Source organism: Rattus rattus, chromosome 8 (genome assembly GCF_011064425.1).
Source record: "Rattus rattus isolate New Zealand chromosome 8, Rrattus_CSIRO_v1, whole genome shotgun sequence".
Lineage (NCBI taxonomy): Eukaryota > Metazoa > Chordata > Mammalia > Rodentia > Muridae > Rattus > Rattus rattus.
Window position 1 is genome coordinate 110810779 of NC_046161.1, and position 11200 is coordinate 110821978.

The following is an 11200-nucleotide window of genomic DNA, read 5'->3' on the forward strand; positions in this document are numbered from 1 at the left end:
ATTATCCCGTACAACCCCAGCTCTCTAGGGTAACCGCTCTGGACAAAGGCTCCACGGGGGTGCCAGCTGGTGCCCCGGCCTCTGCTTTCAGAGGTCCCTGTTCCCAGATCAAAGGCACATTGACAGGTCCTTGCACCCGGGCTTCAGCTAACCTGCTCCCCGCTGGTTCCACTCCTTTGAGGCTGCAGCAGAGGCTTTAACCCTGTCTGGTCCAACCACAAGGAGAGCAGGGCAAGTCTGAGCCGCTCCCCTTCACCTCCAGAAATCTCGGGGAAGTCCTGCCCAATCACCCCCGTCCCTCCAGAGGAGAACACGCCCACCCCGGCTTCTGGGGATGCCCTAATTTACATACATTTACATCTCATTTATTCCGACACCCAGCTAATTCTGCTGACAGGAAAGCCCTATCAGCTTTAGTTCTACAGAAGTGAATCCTCAAGCAGGGATAGAACCAGGGTCTGTCCAGGGCTGGGAGCTGGGGTGGAGTCTGGCCCATCAGGTCTTACCTTGGATTCACTCGCCTACCAAAGGCAAACCAGGAGTTCCCCTTCTAGACCCTTGCCTTTTTCTTCCCCTCTCCCCAACAGAAAGCATGGGACAACGTTCCCTCACCTGCTTTGCAGCGTCTAGACGTTGGGTCTCAGGAACTACAGAATGTGTGGGATCCCCCTAAACACACACACACACACACACACACACACACACACACACACACACACACGGCAGTGCCCTGTGAACACAGCACCCTACCCCTAAGCACAGCTTCCCTGCCAGCTTTCTCATAGGCTCACGCACACAGGATCTCTAAGACAGGTGTCGGTATGCTATGCTATTCTGCTATGCTATTCTCCAAGGGCCCCACACTGGCCAGCCCTGGATCTCCAGGGCAGGGAACTGGATGATCTAACACCCTGTGACCACAAAGGGACAGGGTGAGAGGCCTGTCTTAGTCACAAAGGGGCCATCTATCCCAGCTCTGAACAGTTTCCGCCCCCTCCCCCCACAGCCCTGCATGGGCTCCAGCAGACCCTCCAAGTACACACTGCTAGAAGACAGCCACTAGCATCCCCACTCCTCTTCCAACTCTTCTTTCTGATACCTCAGCTGAAAAAAAAATCCTTCTGGGGGAACTGTGTATGGATGCTATGGCAACCGAGGCATTTATGGGGCACCTACTGTGTACATTGACGGAGCTATTCATACCCCGAGGGAAACCTGAGAGGCTCTCCCTCTGGGGTGTCTTACTGCCCGGGGGGGGGGCGGAGATGGACTAACCCAGGAGACACTGAATCTATGCCCCAGAGGCATCCAGGACACACTACAACCATACGATGCACTTAACGCGCTTCTCCACCGGAGTAGTTTAAACTCTAGAAGCACACTCCTGGAGTGTGTGCCGATAGGTGTGTACTACCACCTGACTAAGACATTCTCGTCCCCTAAGCTTCTGACCCTTTCAGTCAGCTGCCTAACTCCTAGCACGTAGCTTCATGCAGCCCCTTGTAGAACATCACACATCCACGTGGGCTGTTTTAGGTAAGCTGGGTCTCATTGGTGGGTGAGGACCCAGTAGACGACCTGTGCATCGAGGCTAGAAGTGACCCATGTGGGCACAAATAAAGATGAGGACTGCAAGGTGCCTGGTGTCTGCTCTCTCTGGGGACTGGTAGGCGGCAGTGAAGGAACCTCTTAGGAAGGTTTTTTTTTTTTTTTTTTTTTTTTTTTTTTTTTTTTTTTTTTTTTTTTTTTTTTTTTTTTTTTTTTTGTCGTCTCCTTGCCTTGGACAGATTCTGAAACGGAAGCTCAGCAATTATACATCTAATCGGCACTCCGGCGCAGTGAGCGAGTGGGGGCTTTCCCTGGGTTTCCAGCGCTGTTGGCAACTGGCTGTCTCTTTACTTAACTGGCAGTCTGTGCTGCATCTGACCCAAGTGCATGGTGGGGTGGGCGCCGGGTGCCTGGGCCGCCTTCTGCTCAGGTCTCTGGCTGTGTGGGTAGGCCTCTGTCCCTCAACTTCCCTGCACCACTGTGCTAACTGATGACCCCTGGGTGGGGCCCTGGCCAAGGAAGGAATAATCTGGGCTTCTTCTCTTAGCCAGGTAGCCCAAGAGGTTGGTCTTAGTCCCTTCCCTGGATCAACGAGGCTGGGCTTTAGTGCCAGGCGGAGGGATGGATCGTTGAGGCTGGGTCCTCCCTTGGCAGGGAGGGAACCCTTGCCCTGAGATCAGCCCTCCCCACCCAGTGTGCCTCAGGTGCAGTTTACAGACTGCTCTGGTGCCTAAGTCGTCAGACTGCCACTGCCTGCCTTACAACCCCTTTGAAAACCACCTCCGACGTTGCCAGGTCCTTTTAAGAATCCACCCCTGCCAGAGAGGTGTTTTCTACCTTTTCCGTCCGAGATGAGCCTCCACTGCTCACAAAGTGCCATCCGGCACCAAGGTTCTGAGACCCCAGGGTAGGCAGTGCTGTCCCTGGCTCCAAGGGTGTAAGAGCAGCCATCGCTACTCAGTACACAGGGCTTTCGGAGTGGGCAAGAGAAACACAGGGCCACACAGACACTGTAAGAACAGCTCCACCCCCCAGCCATCAGCAAATACCCCTTGGGGGACTCCACTTTCCACTGACTCCCTGGGAGATTTAATGAGAGTGCACAGAAGAGGAGAGAAAGGACTCAGGCCCAGAGCATAAACACCCTCTCCCTACTGTGCAACGCCAACTGCAGGCCAGGAGAACCAAGCCCAGCCCTCCCTTGCAGCCTCCCCCGGTAGATTCCAGGCCTGTCTCCTCCAGGCAGGCTTCCATAGTGACTGACTCTGGAGAGGGGAGTCTGGACCTCCGTTCCAAGCTTGTCTTCTGTCTGTCCTGGACGGGTCTTTCTGACCCAGGGGTGAGAGTGGAAGGCTCCAAGGTCCTTGGTGCCCCTGTCTGCCCCTCGAGAGTAGAAGATAGACCTAGGAGTCTAGGCCAATCTCTCTGAGGTTTGTACTGTGATGCCTGTCCCCAAAGTCTGGGGGTCCCAGGCCCCAGGAGTTGACATGGGGTCTCTATAAATAGTGCCAGCCCATATTGATCATCTTTAAAAGACACGGTATGTTCTAGGCCCACAGGAGAGGAGAGTCGTATCTAAAAATAGCTTCATTCCCAAGAACTGCTGCCAGCGCCAGCCCAAGGAGAGCACACACAGAAGGGGGCAGTCCACCGAGGGGGCGGGGCTAGAACGGAGGCTTGCCTTCTCTTCAGCCCCACTCCTTGCCCTCTGCTCCAGCCAGAGTGGACACCCTGAAGCTTGTCTCTGCCGCAGGGCCTTTGCACAGACAGCTTACTCTTCGGTCTGCTCTCCCTCCGTCTTTCTTGCTACCCAGGTCCCAGATCAGCTGTCTTCCTCAGAAGTTACCTGGTCAGCGAGACTGCACGGACTCACCATCCCTCACCAGGAATCCCGGTTCACCCTTCCACAGCTATTACCTACAGTTATCCTCTCCCTGTCCCGTGGTACATAGTCTCCCTCCCCATGGCTATGCACACTTCGCAGCATCTGTGCCTGTCTTGGATACTTAAGACCCTTCCAGGGCACAAAGTGGACGCTGAATGGAATGCTCTCCCTGTGCTGCCCACCCCACTGTCCAGGCTGGGCTCTACTGCCTCTGAACTCGGTGTGTGATTAGCCTGGCCTAGCAGAAAGGGTGGCTATCAGACCTGGGCATTCCTACAGCTGCCCTGCCCCCAGAATGCCCAGCCTCTGTGTCTTCTCTTCTGTCTCTGATCCCCCACCCCTACCCCCACCTCCACCCCCGGGATTTAGCTGTGGAACTTTGATTCCAGCCACTCTTGTCCAAATTCTGTCACCATGGACACCTGCTCTAGGCAAGCCCAACCTGCCTCTTGTCTCCAAATACAGCTTTGGGGATTCCCTTTTCTCCCTAGAGAACAGACCCACTCTCCACGCAGATTCCCACCAGGACCTTCCTTGTAGAGGTCGCCTCACCCTGGCCTCCCTGACTGGCCCAATGGGCAAACTGTGTGACCTGTGCGCCTCTCAGGTACAGTTTTGAACCACAGACTTCTGGTCCCTTACTCGAGACGTTTTCCATAAGCCCTTGCCCATGATGCACTGCAGGACTGCCTAGTCTACAGTATCTACTCAGGTTCTACGTGAAGCCAAAATGAACCCACCCCTCACGGCCTCCCTCTCCCTCTCCAACCGTCAAACCCTTGAGAGTGCTGTCCACCCGAGCTCCCTCAAATCATCATCTCCTGCTCACGCCTTAACCCACGCCAAACCAGCTCTCATGCTCAGTGTGTTCATTCACCAGAACCCATCCACGCAGGGCACCGCATCCCGTGGGCTCCGAGAGTGCCGTTTCTCTCGCCGAGGTCACCGGTGCCCTCGCTGCGGCTCAATCTAATGGGCACTTCTCTCTAAATTATTCATTCTCGCTCATCTGTCCATGAACGGTGCAGACGGTGCCTTCTAAAAAACCTCTCAGCAGACATAGGGGATTTCCTTTTCCTGAGGGAGGAGCTCTTTCTGCCTTTGGCCAATACCACCCACCCTCCTGGCTTCCCTCTTGCCCAGGCTGTCCAGTGTCTCTGAGCATCTGGCCCCAGCCTCTAACACCATCAGAACCACCTGTCTTCTGTTTTCAGAAGGACACTGCCGGCTCCACCCCAGAACCAGGAGAATTAGCATGCTGGGGGGGGCGGAGCTTCAAGCAGATGTTTTTATGTAAAGCTTCCCAAGTGATGTTCCGGTGGCCAGGCAGCCTCTGCCGCCCTTTTGGAGCACCTACCTCCAGACCCAGCTCCTTCAGGAAGCCTCCTTCTCAGAGCCTTTCCTCTAATGCCCAATGGAAGTCAAATTGCTCAGATAAAGGTAGACCACTCAGACTTCACCCATCCATGCCCCTCACTGTATATACAGGGTAAAGGGTGGGTAGCTCTGAGTGCCCAGAAAGGCGTGGGTGTCACGGTGACAGGTTTCTCCGTGGATGACACCATGACTACTTGAGAGATGTGAGCCATGACCCGGCTGCTCTCCCTTCTTGGCCTTTAGTTTCATCATCTGCAGAATGGTTGTGACTGAGGTCCCCACTCTCGGGCTAAGCTGGGACACTCTGGGAGAGGAACCCTATGAAGCACCTGGTGTGGCCTGGTCCTACAGAAAGCACTCAGTGCCTGTAGCTATTTTTAGAAACATTACTGAGGATAAATTCCCAATTCATGAGAAGAGCTTGCACACCCCCACCCCACCGTGCCTTGGTTCCTCCTCACAACATGGGACCCAACAGATCGCTCTACTAACTGTCGTTTTATCCCCCTGGATGTTGTGCTGATTGACTGGTGACTGAACTGCACTGTCCTCAATCGGAAAACTTCTGTTCATGCTTCAAAACCCAGGCGGAAGGTTATCTAGGCTAGAACAACAGCCTCGACTCTCTTAATCAAAATCGAGACCTCTTTTGTGTTTCTGGGGAGAAGCCTCTGCCACCGCACTCTTCTGAAAGCTTTCTCAAGGTCAGGAATGAGTCCTGCGAAGGGGGCTGTGGTTCCTCACGGCTGCAGGTTGCCCCCAGGAGCCTCCTCTTTGTGGACTGATTGCCTCAGCGCCAGCCTCCTCCGCTCCCCCATCCCCAGCTGTCTCTGGTGCTTGCCACTGTTCCTCCATGCTTGTTCTTCATGCCAAGTGAGTCAACCCTGGAAGTCTTCCAGGGGAGTTCTGATGGCCACCACACACAGGGACTAGGCTCTCTAGAGGGTGACAGCTGTCCGTGTCACATCAGGCTTTGAAAGGGGGGTTCTTAGCACCTGAGGGCCACTCTTCTTTCTGTTTAGACCCTCTTTGGTTGGTTCTAGGTCAAATTTGGACCCCCCAAGAAATAGATTCCAAGGGATTTTCACCCTGTGGGTCCTCCCCAGTCCAATGATTCTGTGTGACCTTGGATAAGTTCTTGACTCCTCTGGGCCTCAGTACGTGTGGTGGAGGTGAAAGTTTCGGAACCTTGAACATCCTAGCAAAGACCCAGTGTCCCGTGCTCCCTCTGGATGTGTCTTGCTTCTGTGGCAGCAGTCTGTCCCACCTTCAGTTCACTCTCCTGTGCTATCACCATCATGTATGTGCACCCAGCCGATTCTAAGTGGGAAGGGACAGGTAGAGAAGTGGAGGGGTGGTCCAGAGCTGGGCTGCGCTGGGAGCAGGGTTGGGGGGTTCTTAGTTCTGAATGACAGTGAATCTACAGAAGGTTTGGGATTTGTGGAGGCCCGTTCTGTGCTTCGCTGTTTGGTACTTGGGGGTCACTGCTGGAAGGGGCAACTCAGGTCCCCAAGGGCACACCGATCCCACATCCCACTAGACTGAAGTCGCTAGGGAGACTAGGTCGAGTACCACGGCTGTTCCGTGTAAGCTGCCCTCCAACAGGTGTTTGGAAGGCCTGTCTACAGCCAGGCCTCATCCTGAGCATTTCCTCCCATCGTGAGCACCACGGTTACCAGTCCCCACCACATCACTGTCCCCACCAGTACTCAAACAAGGATAGGCACCTCCACTTCCTCTCAAGGCACCTCCAAAGACGATCAAATAACACAGAAGTCGGGGACCTCAGCCCTCTCCTGTCCGGGTGCGAGAGTCTGTCCAGGTCAAAGCAAGGAGGGTAAAGAATTCTGCCGAATTTCCAAGTCCAGAGATCTCTCCCCTCTCAGAGCGCACAGAGACAAGAGGAGATCCGACCGCTTCAAGGCGACAACAGGGCACCAAGATCTCGGCGTAGTGGGAGCGCCCAAAGACAGGGCGCACTCTTAGATCTGACCCCCAATAGAGTGCACAGATTCTTTGCAAGGGTGCAGCGATCTCGTCTAACCGAGGGCACAACCCGGGTGCCGAGTTCCTCCACCCCCGGGGCCCAGGGAAAATGAGCGCTCGGCCTGCTCCCTAGTCCTGGTCAGTGCCCGCTCAACCCTTTCACCCCCAGCTCTCGAGAGCCACATTCTCCGCGCGCCTTGTCGCTGCTCTGACCTTGGGGTCTCCGGCCTCGGGAATCCGGGTCCCAATCGCAGCCCATTGGCGAGTCTGCGCCAGCGATGGTCCCGGAGCTGGGGCCGAAGCTCCCCATCCCCCGGTCCTCGACAGCGCACGGGGAACCCGGAAGGAGAGGGGACGGGAGGAGACCCGCGGCGATCAGAGACGAACAGGGGAACCCCGGCCCGGGCCACCTGCGCCTCTCCCGCCCCTCCCCCCTCGGGGACAGCGGCTGCGGGGGCTGGGGACCCGGCCGGGAGGCTCCGGGCCATCGGGGAGGAAAGTTGGGCGGCGGCGGTGGACGGAGGGGCGCGGGGGGCTGCGGGACACAGGGGGTGATTGCTCACCTGATGGTCCCCGGCCCGCGCCCCGGGGTGGGCGGCTGCAGCGCGGTGCGGGCTCGGCTCGGCGTAGGGCTTGGGGCAGCGGGCGCAGGCTCAGCGGCCCCCGGGGCGCGATCCCGCATCCCACGGCGCCGCCGCCGTCTCAGCTCCGCCGCTCCGCTCGGCTCCCTGGCTCGGCGGGCGGCGCGGCTCAGGCTGGGGCGGGGTCGGGGGCGGCCCCGCCTGGGTTCGGCCTGGGGCTCCGGGGCCCCGGGCTGGCTCCGCCCCAGAGCGACGCGCCCGGGGCTCCGCACGTGGCGCTGCGCCCGCCTGGCTCGCGGGGAGAGCCACCCTGCCCGGCGGGGCGCACGCCCACCACTCTGACCCCGGGTGCGCCCTGCTGGAGACGGCCGCCCACGCGGACACGGACAGACAGACACGCGGACGCACGCCGACCTGCGGACGCCTCGCTACAGAGAGCCACCCACGCAGACCTGGACCGGCACACACCGACAAACGTTGGCACACACATCACCCAAGCCAAAGTACACAGACACACCCCTCCTCGATGGTATGGGGACCCTACCCCAAACCTCACTTATCCACACTTAATCACGTACATGGACATGGGCAAGACCTGACATCCATGCTGAGACACACTGACACACATGCACCTACGTTGACACACACACACACACAGATACAGATACCAACACACATATGCACATGGACATACACATACAGACAGGCACCACTGACATACACTGGCATTGAGGAACAATCACTGATAAACCTAATTATACCATGTGACTTAGAGATACATCCACTGACACACTGACATGCGAACACTTAGAGCCACATTTCTAGAGATAGAATGACAGTACATAGACCCATGCGTTGTAGATATTTATGTGGCCATGCTGACACATGAGCTCAGACAGAAATCAAACACACCCCCAGACTCCATTTCAGACACTAGCAGCAAACACTAGCAAACCCACAGACATGAATACCTCCACACACTCACCCTCTTGACCCGTGTTCAGCCTTCTAGTTGACCCACAGAGGGATACCAAGTCCCACACTAACAGGAGCACCGACTGTCCTACAAGAATACCGTCACAGACACTCATACACATGGACAGACAACCGTGCACATGTTGGTCCAGATTCATACATTCGCTTGTACAGACGGAAAGACCCACAGACCCACATCTCCCTTATTTAAACATGAGAGGCCACTACCATAGGACATTTTGAGCGACTCAGTGTCCAGGGCTATCACAGGAACACAGAGGTGCACACAGACATCCACTCTGTCCTTTGTCACGAGGTTTGCTTTCTCTGCAGTATTGTCAAACTGCTAGGAGACAAGTACTCCGGGAAGGTAAAGCCTTCAAAGGGTGCTGAGGTTCTGGGTTTGGAAGCCAGGATATGCATGGCTCATATAAGTAAGCGCGCGCGCACACACACACACACACACACTCATGTGCACTCACACACGCGCACACATACACGGGCAAGCGCGCACAAGCACACACACACACTCATGTGCACTCACACACGCACACACATACATGGGCAAGCGCGCACACACACACACACACACACACACACACACACACACACACAGACTTACTTTGTTTTGAGACAAGGTCTCACCATGTATCTCTCGCTACTCTACAATTCGCTATAAGGACCAGACTGGACTTGAGTTCACCTCCCCCTGCCTGTCTTTGCCTCCCAAGTCCTGAAAGCTTGTGCCATCATTCTCTGCCCAGCAACTTCTTTATTGGAATTTTGAAGAGGTGGCTGTGGGCCAGTGGTGTTGTCCATTTGGGACTTGAGTGTGGCGGCTCCAGGAGTTTCTGGTGCCTTGGAAGGTATATAAGAAGCCAATATACAGTGATGGTCCTCACTCTGAACGACATGACTCTGGAGGGTCTAACAGATGGACCACTGATCACTCGACTGCCGGCCTCCAGCTCCTGTCAGGCCTGAGGTTGGCCAGCAGCTCCCACTAGTGGTCAAAATGAAAAGCGCATCCAACGGTCCCGTTGCAGATGCCTCTGTGGGACTCACCTACGCCCAGGCTGGAGCCCACACCCATCCGGCAGGAGGCAAATCAAGGACCAGAAGGACCCACCTTCCCTGACATCTTTACCCACCAGCCTCTGGATCCAGAATTCAGACTCAGACTTGCAAGCGGACTTTCAGAATGGAGAGAGTCTGAAACTAACGGTACTGAATTAGAGAAGTCTCCCTTCTCTGTCTTATTCTGAGCAGTTTTATCCTTTATCCCCTCTGCCGGGGGATGTTGCCCGGAGAGGTGGGCCACACAGTGCATCAATATACTAGGTTAAACTAACTCTCTCTCTCTCTCTCTCTCTCTCTCTCTCTCTCTCTCTCTCTCTGACTGTGTGTGTCTGTGTAAAGCCTGTGGAAGGAGAAATGAAAATCCATACCCACTGGAGATTCGATCATGAACACACAACTGGGACTCTGGGACAGGATGCAGAGTGTGAGAAAGGGCAGCAGGCATCTGGAGTATTCGGTACAACGCCACTAAGAAATCCTGCCAGATCCAGGGTACCCTTCCCTCCTCCTTCCCCGTCAGGCGTATGTGCATCGAGCAGCTAGAGGCAGCGAAGGCTTTTCTTTTCATTTTTATCCCGGCCTTCCCCCTCCCCAGGTTCAAAGCTGGATTAGATACATTGTCTTCCCAGGCTCCAAGACTGTCTGTTTCTCTTCATGGCTGAGACAAAACACTGGACAAAAGCAACTTAAGGAAGGGGGTTTATTCTGGCTGACAGTGTGAGGGTGCTGTCCCGTGTCAGTCATGGAGGAAGGCCCAGGCAGAGGCGGAAGGAGGCTCATCACATTGCATCCACAGCCAGGAAGCGAGACTAGTGAGGCTGGTGCCCAGCTTGCTCTCATTAATTCACTGCAGGACACTCCCCCGCCCGCCAAAGATGCTGTCCACATGTGGGGTGGATCTTTCTAGGAATTGTCAGACATGCCTGGAAGTATCCTAGGTGATTCTAGGTGCTGTCAAGTTGACAATGAATACTAACCAACATGGGGGCTTCCTTTCTTTCCCGTTTCCACCGTCCCCCTGCTGTCCCTTCACTAAGCTTCCTTCCTAGTAGAAAGAGGAGTTCCTGAGAAGGCGCACGCCCCTGTAAAAAGGTGTTCTCACACTAGGGCCCTCACCAGGGTCTTCTGGTTTATGTCTGACTGCCCCAGGCTCTAGTTTTTGTGTCCCCTTCTATCAAACCAGCACATAGGAAAGTACACATGGCTTAAATGTTTAATATTAGGGCTCCCCCAAGCAAATCTTTATAACCAGCGCACGGAGAGCAAACAAATCCCTTAACAGCTCTAATGTCACTACTTCCAGCCCCAGGGTTAACTACATCAAATCCTCTTGGCTAGGTTTGCCCATTTCTCTCTCTCTCTCTCTCTCTCTCTCTCTCTCTCTCTCTCTCTCTCTCTCTCTCTACATTTTTACTCATTTTATTTGTATTTGTGTCTGTCTGTCTGTCTGTCTGTCTGTGTGTGCCTGGTCTGCATTTGTAAGTCAAAGGATAGCTTGCAAGAGTCAGTTCTGCCTTTCCACCACGTGATTTCTCAGTCTTGAACTCAGGTCCCCAGTCTTGGTGCTAGGCAGGTCTTTACCTACCCATCCATCTTGTTGGTTCTGCTTGCTTTACACATGTTTACTGATGATGAAGTGTCCGTGTGGGTGCCCATGCCGTGGCCACACGGACAGGTTAGAAGCATACTTTATGGAGTTGGCTCTCTCCTTCCACCTACATGTGGATTCTATGGGACAAACTCAGATTGCAGGCTGACGCTGCAAGCC

General features: G+C 55.1%; 1 protein-coding gene across 2 annotated transcripts in view; it reads right to left on the reverse strand.

The window, feature by feature from the left end:
• Positions 1-7500, reverse strand: part of Scn5a (sodium voltage-gated channel alpha subunit 5) — a 98092-nt gene extending 90592 nt beyond the window's left edge. For both annotated transcript variants that reach the window (XM_032911127.1, XM_032911121.1), the window contains exon 1: positions 7360-7500. The gene's annotated coding sequence lies outside the window, so the exon portion shown is untranslated. The remainder of the gene's footprint in view (positions 1-7359) is intronic.
• Positions 7501-11200: the final 3700 nt, after the last annotated feature.